At 44.0% G+C, this 12,299-nt stretch overlaps 1 pseudogene across 1 annotated transcript; it reads right to left on the bottom strand.

The window, feature by feature from the left end:
- Positions 1-627: 627 nt before the first annotated feature.
- Positions 628-11,783, bottom strand: LOC148810782 (rab5 GDP/GTP exchange factor-like; annotated as a pseudogene). Its single transcript, XR_016086594.1, has 9 exons — positions 11,160-11,783; positions 9,530-9,694; positions 7,466-7,605; positions 7,034-7,185; positions 6,661-6,730; positions 5,987-6,122; positions 5,431-5,525; positions 4,239-4,494; positions 628-3,588 (listed from the first exon to the last, which is right to left on the bottom strand). The product of XR_016086594.1 is annotated as a rab5 GDP/GTP exchange factor-like (transcript).
- Between the last annotated feature and the right edge of the window lie 516 nt (positions 11,784-12,299).

Raw genomic sequence — 12,299 nt, 5'->3', positions numbered from 1 at the left:
ACGTTTCTTGGGTTCTGTGATTTGCAGCCTGAACAGTCTGCCTGCTGGGATCTGTTAACTGTCCATGTTCATGTTGAGAGGACAGTTCAACACCTTCAAAAGAAATACAGTTTATCAACCAAAAGTGTGGGCTACCTCCACAGGGATGCCCTCAAGCCAAAGTGTTTACTGGATTATCAGTATAATGTTTTTATTTCAGTCCAATCTGATTAATACACCAAATTCCAACTCATGGTTGTGTTCAACACATTGAAGGAGGATCATTTCAATTTCAGATTACCCAGAAACAGGCTAATGTGCGTACAGCTCAGTATACAATTTTTTCTGATCCTCTGCCTTCTCTGAAACAACAGGTTTTGGTTTTTTTAGAATTATTTTAACAATGTTAAAGAAGAAATAAGTGGTTTATTAAAAATGGTGGATTGATTTTTTTGAGATACTGTGATGGACAGATTATTGGAAACACTGAGCTGTAAAAGTTAAAACCCTAAACCTAAAAACTCTAAGGAGGGAGAATCAGTTTCATGTGTGATTTCTTAGTGTTTCAGTATAACAGCTCACCTGGCTTCACTTTTAAAAATTAAATATGTTCATTGTTTTATGATTTTCCTTAAAAAGACAACTCTGTACATTCTGAGAAGACATTTTATTGGATAAAAATAGGCTTTAGTTTTTATGAGAAAGGAAAGGTGACTGCCAGAGCACCAGAGGTATTTTAGACAGCTTCAGGGTTGGCAGGAACCTGTTTCTGTTTTACAAGTGATTATGCATCTTACAAATCTTAATTACAGCTCTGAAAACAAAAGCAGAGGGCATGTGTCCTGCGCAAGGTAGTCTTTACATTTTCAGTAATTCTGTTTCTGGATATGAAATGCACATGGAAAACTACTGTAGAAGGAACAGAAAGGAGCTTCTATCCATGTGCAAACATGTTCCAGACATGGAATGTACTGAAGTTGAGAACATAACTCAATTTAGAATGATTATTAAAGGGATGACAACAAAAAAACATTTAACAACATAAAATAAATATGGTGAAACAGTTCAAATGTGCATGAAAAAAAGTTCAGAGGCACAGGTATTTCTATTATTTGATGCAAGCATTTTAAAGTATAGGGTGACAATTCCAAAAGACACGGCACGAGAGAATAAGAATTTATTGTTAATACACATTCATATCGGTTCTTCATGTGCTTTATTCAAAACTTCATGTCACCAGTAAACATCACAAGCACTACGCAGACTGCTTGTACACAACACAAGGACTTGTGCTAGTGGCTTTGTTTACTGAACACAATCATTGTGAACCCACTTCACCCACCCCCCACTCCCCCAGAAAGTTCCACGAGTATCTTCCGTATACCTCCTCATTTTTTAGCCCTGCTGAAACTGCACACAGCAGCCTGCGGCAGCTGGAGATTAATTCAGAAAGCACTAGTATGCTTACACTGTAACTTGTTCCAAAATACAAGTAGTTGGTTAATAGTTATTTGTTCTTGTACCACTATGGTTACAAGGGTTGTGATGCACTGCTTTCCTTTCTAGATTTCATAGTTGCTAGAGTCCCAGCTGCCTGAAGTTATGTTTTCAGGCAGTGCTGCCAAGCACTCTATCGTCATGAATTTGGGTTGAGATAGTGGCTGTTTTCACGAGAACATTACATTTATTCCAGAGGCTCTTGAGGCCCTGGAGACTGGGACCCATAGGTGGGGTAGGCGATTGTCCTCTGATCGCTTACCAAATTGTTATAAAATAATCATTTTCCCACCCACGGTCGGGCCTGTTAAGTTACATAACTTGAGTACATACGTGGGATAAAGTTAAGGAACACCAATAACACAGAGCTTACACTCAGAGACAGACTTTAACAGGACATCACAGTCTAATACCAATACCAGCTTCATAAGAAAAGGCACCGAGGTGGAAGGTCCCGACTTCATTATTTATACGCAAAGGCGCTTGAGGAAAGACAAAAAAAATCAGAAATGTTAAACTTTCTCTAGTCCACTACAAACAAAATAATTTAGACATGTTCTTCTATTGAGCACCCTGATTCATTTTAAAAAGTACAAGAAAGAGGCTGCTGAAATGAGACTAGCAGAATTGATGACCTGTTCCTTAAATTACAGACCTGTCTCTTAGTTTTACTTGAGTGCTGTAATACTTGCATTCCACCACAAGAGGGAAGCATTGGTTATTTTTGGTTACAATCAAATAACAGTTCTTGAATACTGCACTTCAAACTCAGGTTAAAGCTCTGCGTTGTATAAATATGGCACTTCACTACACGTATCAGACTGCTGTTGAAAGAGGGTTTTTTTCTACACCCACTCCCCTTGTCTCTATAACTCCAAAAGATCTAGAATCGTCGCACCAGTACAATTACCTGGGTTTACAAAGCAAACCCTTTTTTTCCCCAGAGCATGTTTTACTTCCCCTCTGCCCTGGGAATGAAGCAATTCTGATTATTTAAAGGCCGGTTTAGGTTAAGCAGCCAAAAGACTCCTGTGCTTCACAGTCGACAAACAAAAACAATAAATATGTGGCTAAGATCACGTAGGATTCAACTGACGATAATTCAGAGAAAAAGGAAAAAAGGTGCAAAGATGTAGGTACCTGAGTAGTAACCACTCTTAAGTATTGTTTAAGACTTCCAGCGCTTAAATATTCATAACTAAGTAGGAAACAAAATACTCATCTTTATTGGTGTGTCACAGAGAAAGCAAGCAGGCAGGTACAACTGTAGAATGAACTACTGGTACCTCACAGCTGACACTTTCCTAACTAAAACATGTTCAACGTGCAGTAAATGCAGCCTCTGAGAAAACAAATTTGTCAATGAGACCTCTCTGAGTTTACTGAACAGTGCTACCCTAGTGTAGCAGGACCCCTCAGGCCTGCTTCAGAGTGCCTGCCCGATCCAAGAAGCATCCCCCTGCGCTGGCCCTTCACGAGGAAAACCTATTGAGTTACCCTGCACCCTGGTATAGCTGTGTTCTTGGCAATGGACTGAAGATAAAACACTGGTGTTTGCAAAAGTCCCAGCTGAAGGGCTGGTCGCCAAAACCTAACACTTCGAGACAGAAGCCAGAAATCAAACCGTGTTACTTGGTTTCCTGTTTTCCACAGAACTGTTACAATAAGGTCTCAAACACCAAAGCCTTGAACTTCAGCCCAGTAATTTGTAAACCCATTTTACCAAAAGTAATACCTGGGGTTGAAGTTTCAGAAGCGAACATCCAGACGCCCAGGCAGGCCACGCCCCTGAAGCTAGCTCTGACTCGGGGGCTCTGTGCATGTGAAGTTCAGGGGGACCTTGGCCTGGATTTCCTCCACCTGCGTCTGCACTGCCTGCACCCACCGCGCCAGGTCTGCCTGCAGGGCCTGCGCCCCCTCCGCCGGCTGCTCCTGCCGGCTCGCCACCTCCGCCAGGAGCTGCCGGTTCTTCCTGGCCCTCCGAAGCCCCTCGCAATCCGTCTCCGCGTCCCGCGGGGCCGCGCGCTTGCCCTGCATGTACCCCTCGAACTCCTCAGCGCTCAGGTTCAGGGCCGGGCCGTCCAGCTTCTCGATGAAGGCCACAGCGCAGCACTGCCGGGAGAGCAGAGACCTGGCTTCAGTTTTAAACAGTTTCTGGGTGAACAGACAGGACGCGACATAGACATATGATACACAAGATGATAAAAGGAACGTCAAATGGTTAATTTTTACAGGACTTGCTTACAGTACACATGTGGTTCATTAATTTTTAGTTTCTTCTTGCATATACAGTCTCGTGAAAAGCATTCACCCCTTCCTGCATTTTCTTCCTATGGAATATTGACAGTGCTTCATGTGGGTCCTAATGATGTATACAGACAGTCTGAGTGAACAAATAACACCAACATTTGGTACTTGTTTCATTAATTTCAGGAACAGTCATCCAACTTCTAGTGTCCCTGTGTGTAAAAGTCCCCCCTAGTTCAATCAATTCAACTAAAAGGCATAACTAAGGCGGTCTGTGTGAATACTTGATTAAGTAACCGGGGCTTATTTGCATCAGCCCTGCTCGGTGTAAAAGAAACTCAGCTGTTCATCATCGTCATCGTCACCAGTGAAGCCCCACCCATACAGACCCTCAGAGCCACGCCACGCCCCGTTCAAAAGAGATTCCTGAAGGTCGTCGCGGGAGTGCGCCAGTCTGGGGACGCTCTGGGGAAGCTCTGGGCCGCAGAGGCCCGCGGTCCCGCAGCTGGACTCACCAGGTTGGTGAAATAGTAGCCGGACGCCCCGGCCATGAGGCTGTGCGGCAGGCCGAAGCGGGTGATGTACTGCGTGTTGGAGTGCAGCCGGGGCGGGCTGGCCTTCAGCACCACCAGGATCATGCCGGACAGAAGTCGTCGGCGCTCGCCGGCTCCGAGCTTCTGGAGGCCAGCACCCGGAAGACACTCTGGTTGCACTTGGAGACGCAGGCCAGCTTGTCCTGCGGCGCTCGCCGGGCGTCCATCTCGATTATCGCTGCCGAGAGCAGGGGGCGAAATGCCTTCATCGTACGGCCACTGGGGTTCGGGAAGTTTCAGAATCTCTCTTCATCCACTAATGTTCTAATCGCTGCTTCCAATTCCGAGTCACAGGAGGAGCTGGAGTCTATTCCAGCAAGGAACAGGCACAGGGCAAGATACAGCCTGGACCGGACACGCACATACTCACAACTGGGCCAGCATTCCCAGAAGCCCGTTAACCTGCCAGTATGTCTTTGGACTGTGGAAGGAAACTGGAGCACCCAGAGGAAACCTAAGAGAGCATGGGCAGGCACTCCACACAGACAGCACCCCAGGCCTGTAATTGAACCCAGGGCCCCAGCATTGTGATGCAGCAATGCTGACCATTGGTAGAGTATAAGAGTGGCTAACTAGCTACAGCCCCATGTAGGACAGTGACAGCTACTCAAAGTGTTGACAAGACAGGTGATCCTGGTGTTCAGGACTATTACACATTCAAGGCATAGATACATTTGAAGGCGTTCCAGGAAGTGAGTTTAATCAGAACTCTTGAGCACAGATCGCTTATGTGCTCAATGAAAAGTCATGCTCAGTGGCCTGGCCAGACATGATGCCCTGATCCTGTCTGACACTGGTAGAGAGCCACTGGGGTCACTGGGTTCCATGAATGTGCAGGCCTTCAAGTGGTCGTCTATCAAAGACTATTATACAAAGCTGTCTGGTTTTGTGTGCACTTTACCCTGTTGTTCTGTAAAAATAAATTCAAAATAGCACAATGGAACGTACCAGCTGAACAAAATAATTAAAAAAGCCTAAGATATCGAACGGAGATGGTGAGGACAGAACAGCATAAGGCATAGCATCTACATACATTTCAGTGCACAACAACAGAGCCATATTCTGTTATTAATCAGTGAGAAATTAAAAGTTACCTTCTTAAAAAAAAACTCACCTGTGATGGCAGGCAGGAGGGCGTCACTGTTGACCTCTAACCTCTCCTCTTTAATGGGAACATGAAGCATCTGAGGGGTCACCCAGCTGAGAGATCTGTGGAAATAGCAGTGGCAAAGATCAGCTTAGTAACTAGTTAGGCAGTGTAGATGTAATAGTAAAAGGCTGCTTCAGACATTCCTAAACCTAATACAGAAGGAAAGACCTCTGTCCAATTATAGTCCACTTCATTAGAAAAACTCATGTGGTGATTTTCTGGACTCTGGGCCTAACCTTCAGTGGTTTAGCAGGTATGCAATCTGAGATACAAATTTTGTTTTAACCCACATGGCTTAAGGAATGATATCTTGCCTTCCTACACCCTGTAAGCCTGAATGAGATTTTGACTTTAAGGAATAATTTCAGCCTATTTGTGTAAATTTCCTCCAGAGGATTAGCTGTCCGCTTGGTGATGTATTCTGGGATTTTCAGCATCTGTTATGAACAACAGCCTATAAAAGGATGACTGTTACTGAGCTGTACTCAGCGGGCTTCCAGGTCTGTGGTCCGAGTCTCACCGGATCCTCCTCTGCAGGGCCAGGTCTTTCTGCTCATCGTCAGAGCTGTCGTGGCAGAACACCCACTTGTGCAGACGCGTCATGATCAGCTTTTCAATGTGCTCCATCATCTGCACCGTCTGCTCCTCGGAGAGGCCTGCAGGACAGAGGGGGGGCAGCAGCTCGAGCCCGAGGGAATCCCACACCCTTCCTCCAGCTCACTGCATGTGCACAACCAAGCCACAGCCAAGCGCTCTTTCAGGCGTGCAACAGGCATTCCTCTCACACGTATCGGTTCTGTGCTCCACAGAACCTTTGGGTTCAATCGGTCAGTCTCTCTCTATGGGTACAGGCAACACGGCAGACTAGAACAGCACGAAAAAGACTTCTATCCCTTTCTTGACCAGAACAAATCCCAGATCTCAACTGTACCGAAAACTGTGTAACAAACTGTTTCAGCAAAGGTCTGGATCCAACACATCCAGCCCAATTTGCTGCAAAATCTGGCCCTTGTGTCACTACGCTACTGACAATCAACCAAACAAGACAGTTTATACATAAGGCCATTCAGTCCCGTCAGACACACAGCACATGAGACCATTCAGTTGTTCTTTAGTTAAATAATGGGGGCCAACCATAAGATACACAAGTTCATACAAAATTGTATTATACACCTCCAACTGCTTTTTACTCACTGCTGAAGTGTCCGGCGATACTCTGATAAAAATCCTGCACCAGATCCCACTGTTTCTGTACCAGCAGATCCTACAAAGAGACAGACGGGGGATCAGCCAATGCCAAGTTCTTCCAGGTTCTAAGCTCTTCATCTCAGTGACACTAGAAAGAGGTCTGCTGCCTCACCTTCTCAGAGAAGCAGTGTGAGAGGGCACTGGACAAAGCGTTAGCAGACCTGGGGCACAGTGGGCTAGAGGAGGAAGGAGAGAGTGGGGAGGGTGAGAGGTGGCAGGAGACAGGCTGTGAGTGACAGGCAGTCTGGGAGCAGAAATACAGATGGGAGACTGGCAGAGACGTGGACAGAGACAGGTAGTCGGTGAGAGGGGCTATTACATGGTAGGCCTCCATGGTGTTGACAAAGGCCGTGCAGCGCGACTACAGGCTCTGGGAGAACGGCTTGCACAGCAGCTTGAGGAAATTAGTAAAGTCTCCAGGCTGGAGGCTCTGAAACGCCTTTAGGGCAGCAGACTGGCTCTCTGTGGGCTCTGGGGACAGAGAGGAGACAGATATTAGTAAAACCAAAAACCCTGCAAGGGGATGAAGGAGCTTGACTGGTAAAGCCCAGGCTCAGAGAGCCGCCCATTGATAAAAACAGAACAGCACAACTGACACTCACTTCAGAGCCAAACTAGATTTCACAGGAAATCTGTGAAACAAACACTGTCCTTAGTTTACTAGTCAGGTGATGGGTGAATTTAAAAGCCTGTGGCTCATTTTGAGAAAATGACGCCTTTGTGTTTTGAGCTATGTAGAGGACCATCTCACCGTTGGGTTTCTTCGGAGAGGAAGAAGGGCCCCAGAAAAGCCTCTTCATGGTGTTGACTCGTCGCCCCTTTTCTGTGCTCTTCTTCTCCTCGAACTTGGAGAAGGTGATGGCTGAGCCCCCTTCCACACCGGGGCTAGGGCTGTGGACACAAAACAGCAACCCCACACACGCTTAGCCATCGCAGAGCGAAGATCTACACACCCCAGGGCACACCGGCCACGGGAAGTCAGAAAGCAACGAGCGCATCCTGTAAAGTACTGGCAAGATCTAGGCAGGAAACTAATTCAGGGCAAACCAAACCAGCAAAATAAGTATCGGAGAACAAGAAAAAAGGGTGGAAGGTATTTGGAACAGAGAACCTAGCCATATACATGAAACAGATTCCCTGGGATCTTTTAAAAAAGGGTTGAATGAGATGATGTTCAATGCTGTACTAGCAACCAAACAAATGATGAGCCCAATGGTCTCTTTTCACTTGTCACCTTGTACCAAAAGCACATGCTTTCTTCAAATGTACACAGGCTGCGCACTGAAGCTCACATGTACACACAATCAATTAGTGCACACGTGAACCCCAATCTCTCTAATGCACAAGAGATAAATACACTCCTTATAAGAACACGGCACTGGAGGGATACAGAATTATGTCATCTTTCTCCAATACAGGGTTGAGGGGGAGCCGGAGCCTATCCTGTCAAGCAACAAATGCAAGTCAGGTCGCCAGTCCACCACACAGACACAAACACGCACTCACACCAGGGCCCGTTTTCCCAGAAGCCTAGCAGCTTGTCCTAGCAGCAGGTCTTTGGACTGTGGGAGGAAACCGGAGCAGCTGGAGGAAACCCACAAGAACGCAGGCAGGGCAAACTCCACAAAGAAACTCTCCTTGAATCGAACCCAGGGCCCCAGCTCTGCGAGGCAGCAACGCTGACCACTGCACCACCCTGCCGTCCAAACGTACATTCAAGATATATACAAGCTAACAGACGTGCTTGAAAAACACTTGAAAAGGTCAACACAAAAATCTTGTTCTGGGGATAAGTAGGGTCAACACAGGTGGAAAATTAGGAGAGGACAAGTAAGAACTGCTTACACATAAATGTAGCTTATCGCAAAAAAAATATCCCTGTGTTCTCTCCTGTGCCTTAGGTGTTTCCATATCATTTAGAAATGAAAATGTAAGCCAGTGTGGCAAAGTACATGATCACATTTAAACCCAGAGCTGCTGTACTGGTTTCATGGCTCCATGAAACTGATAAAAAATTGCAAAGGTAGCTGCATGCTCTCATCTGGAGGATTTCAGCGTACAAACGCGTACATTTCTTTACTAAAAACCTAGAGGGGAGCAGGGATAATATCAAATATCCAAGACCGTCCAGCTATATATGGGAGAGGCCGTAATAAATATATCTTAACGATGACCCACGTAATAGTTCACTGGACTGAATAATTCAACTATTCTCTATTTCTTCATGCTGTACTAAGAACGGGATCAGCTGGTCTCCAACCTTGTTCCACAGGTTTTTTTGCTGCACTTGAGTGTGCAGCTGGGGATGGTGCCGAGACTGTACCATACCAGTAATACTCAACTTAGTACGCAGCTCTGTAACAAATCTACAAGTTCACTGCGATTGACCTATTATTCTTTTTTTTTTAAGTGAATGTGAGATGCAATTCCATAGGAAACACTTAAGCTCGGTATTTAACCAACATTTGTACATTCAAAACAATCGCCAAGCCCTGAAGAATGAACAGATCCCACCAAATACCATCTGCACAATTCAGTTAGTCCACATCGTGTGCACATATTGTGCCAAGAATTTGGGAGCAGCTGCAGGTGGTCAACAGCATCACAGCTGAAGAAAAGCAGCATTTTTTTTGATCACGAGCTTTAGAATGTTTTCACAAGAACACAGAAACATGCAAGAAGGACGGTGATACACCACTGAAAGCTTCCTGAAAACGACTCTTTTTGAGTCGTGCGACGCAGTTATTAAAGGCAGGGCTCGGGGACACGGCCCCGGGACGTGTACTCAGGCAGTGCGGTCCGCCGTGGGCCCTACCTGCTGTGCTGCCTGCAGGCCTGCGCCCTGCGAGACCTCTCTCGCCAGCACTTGGAGCAGCAGCCCTGCCACGCGGGGTTGCCATAGTAACCACAGCCATCTTTGCACAGCAGCTCCGACTGGTCCACGTGAATTCCCCTGGGTTCCGCCCACATTCCTCCTGGCCTGGAAACAGGGGTCACGGCTTGTTAATGTCACAGCGAACTGTAGTTTCACAAGTGGCAAGCTTTGTCCTCAGATAAATAAACTGAATTGAATCAAAACTAAAATCCAGAACAAAAACACCAGGTTATGGGTTAAGTAACACATGGGAAGCTTAAATGTTGAGCGTACAGTGTACTATAAGTAGGGCAATACCTAGAGCATTCCTGCGTCACGGGACAGCCTGAAGTCATGCCTTGCTCGCTAGATGCCTCAGATTTACAGGAAGAGAGGACAAGAAATGTAACAATACTCATATAAGGAATCTTTGTAAACCCCATCTTATCCCTTCTGGTTTATCTTTTTGGAATGCAATATTTCAAAATATAAACTGGAAGTTAGTTTGGACAACTCCTGATAGATATTGGGATATTTATTTGATAGGTATTACAAATAAAGTTAGAGATATCGTTTAAAATTGTTCATAAGTTTTATTCAGTTAAATTAGTGCTCTCTAAATTTAAACCTGAGCAGGATGATCTGTGTGTTTTTTGTCGGGCTGAAAGGGAATCTTTTGTGCACTTATTTGTAAGGTGTGTGTTTGTGAAGTTGTTTTGGACGGACTTCCAGAGTTTTGTTTGCAGGCAGTTAAAGGTGTTTTTTAGATTTAAGGATTTTGATATTTTATTGTACTGTTTAATAGAAAATTTGGAAAAAGAGCATTTATTTATAGTCAATTTATTAGTCATTTCACATCCATAAATCAAAATGGTCTAATAATCCCCTTTTTAGTACTTTTGAGGTGGAGCTGAAACACTATTTAAATTCTATACAAAATTTGAGAAATAATAAAGCAAGGAAAACATATGATATATGTAAAAAATACAATTTGATCACACAATTTACTTCATTACCTCTGGCGGTTGAATGTTTTTTTTTCTGTTTGGGTTTTTTTCTATTGTACCTGTTTTTGATCCTCTGGTTGTACTTGTATTTGTAAATTCTTTATAAGTTTAATAAAAAAAATTATGAAAAAATATTTATTACAGGAAAAGCGATGAGTTTTAGAAAAAAAAAACTAAAGCGACTCAAACTCCACCTTGGTGTAGGCCTACTTGCCAATAAATCCCGGATTCGTTTAATCACCAGATTCTAGCAGGTTAAAGATGAACGTCACTCTCTTACAAGTACTTTGAATTTCACAAATTAACCTGCTGCGTCATATTTTTCATAAATCAGTGAAGGAAAGCTGCCCGCACTGATCTCTGAACGCCTTTCCTCCGCACATCAGTGTTGATAAGGGTTTCATCTCTGGATAGTGGCAGCACTCTGGAAACGTGTCAGCAATGCAATTTTCTTAATGCAATAAAAGTCATCAACGAACAAAGACAGCAACGCGTATAATCGTTACTTCAACGAAAATTCCTAAAAGTTCGAAAATCGAAGATATAAAATACTCTTCAAAAAATATATTTTCGTTGTAAATTACCTGCACAAAGCTGAAGCTAAGATTACACCAATCGCCGCCCGTATGCGATCTCGTTGTAGGAGACGAGTTATATACTAGACTAGTTATCTTTATTTAAGTTTTCCATATTTAACTAGTTTTCAAATAGGCTTTATATCCGCCGCCCTAGGCACCGAAAGTGAGTGATGCCCTGTTGTTGTACAATCATTTTTAATAACTTAGAAAATAAAATCGATCAAACCCAGACATTTTCTCCCCCGGATCTCAAATGCAAATTAAAGAGAAAAACAGCCTGTTTTTTCTTGGAGTTTTTTTTTGCTAGATGCATGTCGTCTTTTTTTCCGGCGTTTTACTGCTATCAGCCCAGACAACTTTTGCTTGTTTCCCGGAGTTTCCGCAAATGCCGGTGCGTGATGTCTTGATGTTTACAGAGGCTGTCAGATCCGATTTCCCACCCCACTGTCCCAAACACAGCAAAAAGAGGGTTGAAGGGCAACTCATCGGGCTGGACGGCAGCAGTGCCTACACTTTACTGCAACACCGGTGTATGAACGAAGCTGACAGATAAATCAAGTTCGAGATAAAGTACGATTCACCCTCTTCTGTCTCTTGGTGCTTCGTCCGTAACCCGGAAATGCTACACTAAGCGTCACGAATGATCCGGAAGTGTATGCAAATAGCCGAATTTCAATCAAAGTAGAAGACTTTCAGCTGCCACAGTAGCATATGAGGAGTATAGCAACATTAAGCGAAGTGACAAGCAGCTGAAACACCTGCTTTGTTATTTCTTCATGGTTAACTGTAATTCCTTGAACATTCAGCTAAAATTTGAGAGGGTCCTTTTTTCATTTTAAATCGCCTCCACTAATCTCCACGTTTGACAAATCTAAGATGATTCATTTTTTATGAATTTTACAGCACCTTTCTTCCATTTATACTACTGTAAAAATTGTCATCGCTATATTTTTCCTAGAAATGTTTTTTTTTTCTGTTCAGTGAAAAGGGTTTTAAGATGCAAGCTTTTAAAGGAGCTGTATCTGAAATGTGTTATTAAATCAAATTATTATATTTAAATTCAATCGTTTTTTTAAACTATAACCAGGGACAAAAACTTTTTTTGCACCACCAAAAGTGGTGAGACATACAATGTTAAGACAGTCA

This window comes from Atractosteus spatula (genome assembly GCF_055471065.1).
Source record: "Atractosteus spatula isolate fAtrSpa1 chromosome 17 unlocalized genomic scaffold, fAtrSpa1.hap1 SUPER_17_unloc_6, whole genome shotgun sequence".
Classification (NCBI taxonomy): Eukaryota; Metazoa; Chordata; class Actinopteri; order Semionotiformes; family Lepisosteidae; genus Atractosteus; species Atractosteus spatula.
The sequence above is the reverse complement of the archived record's forward strand: the minus strand, read 5'-3'. Positions and strand labels throughout refer to the sequence as shown.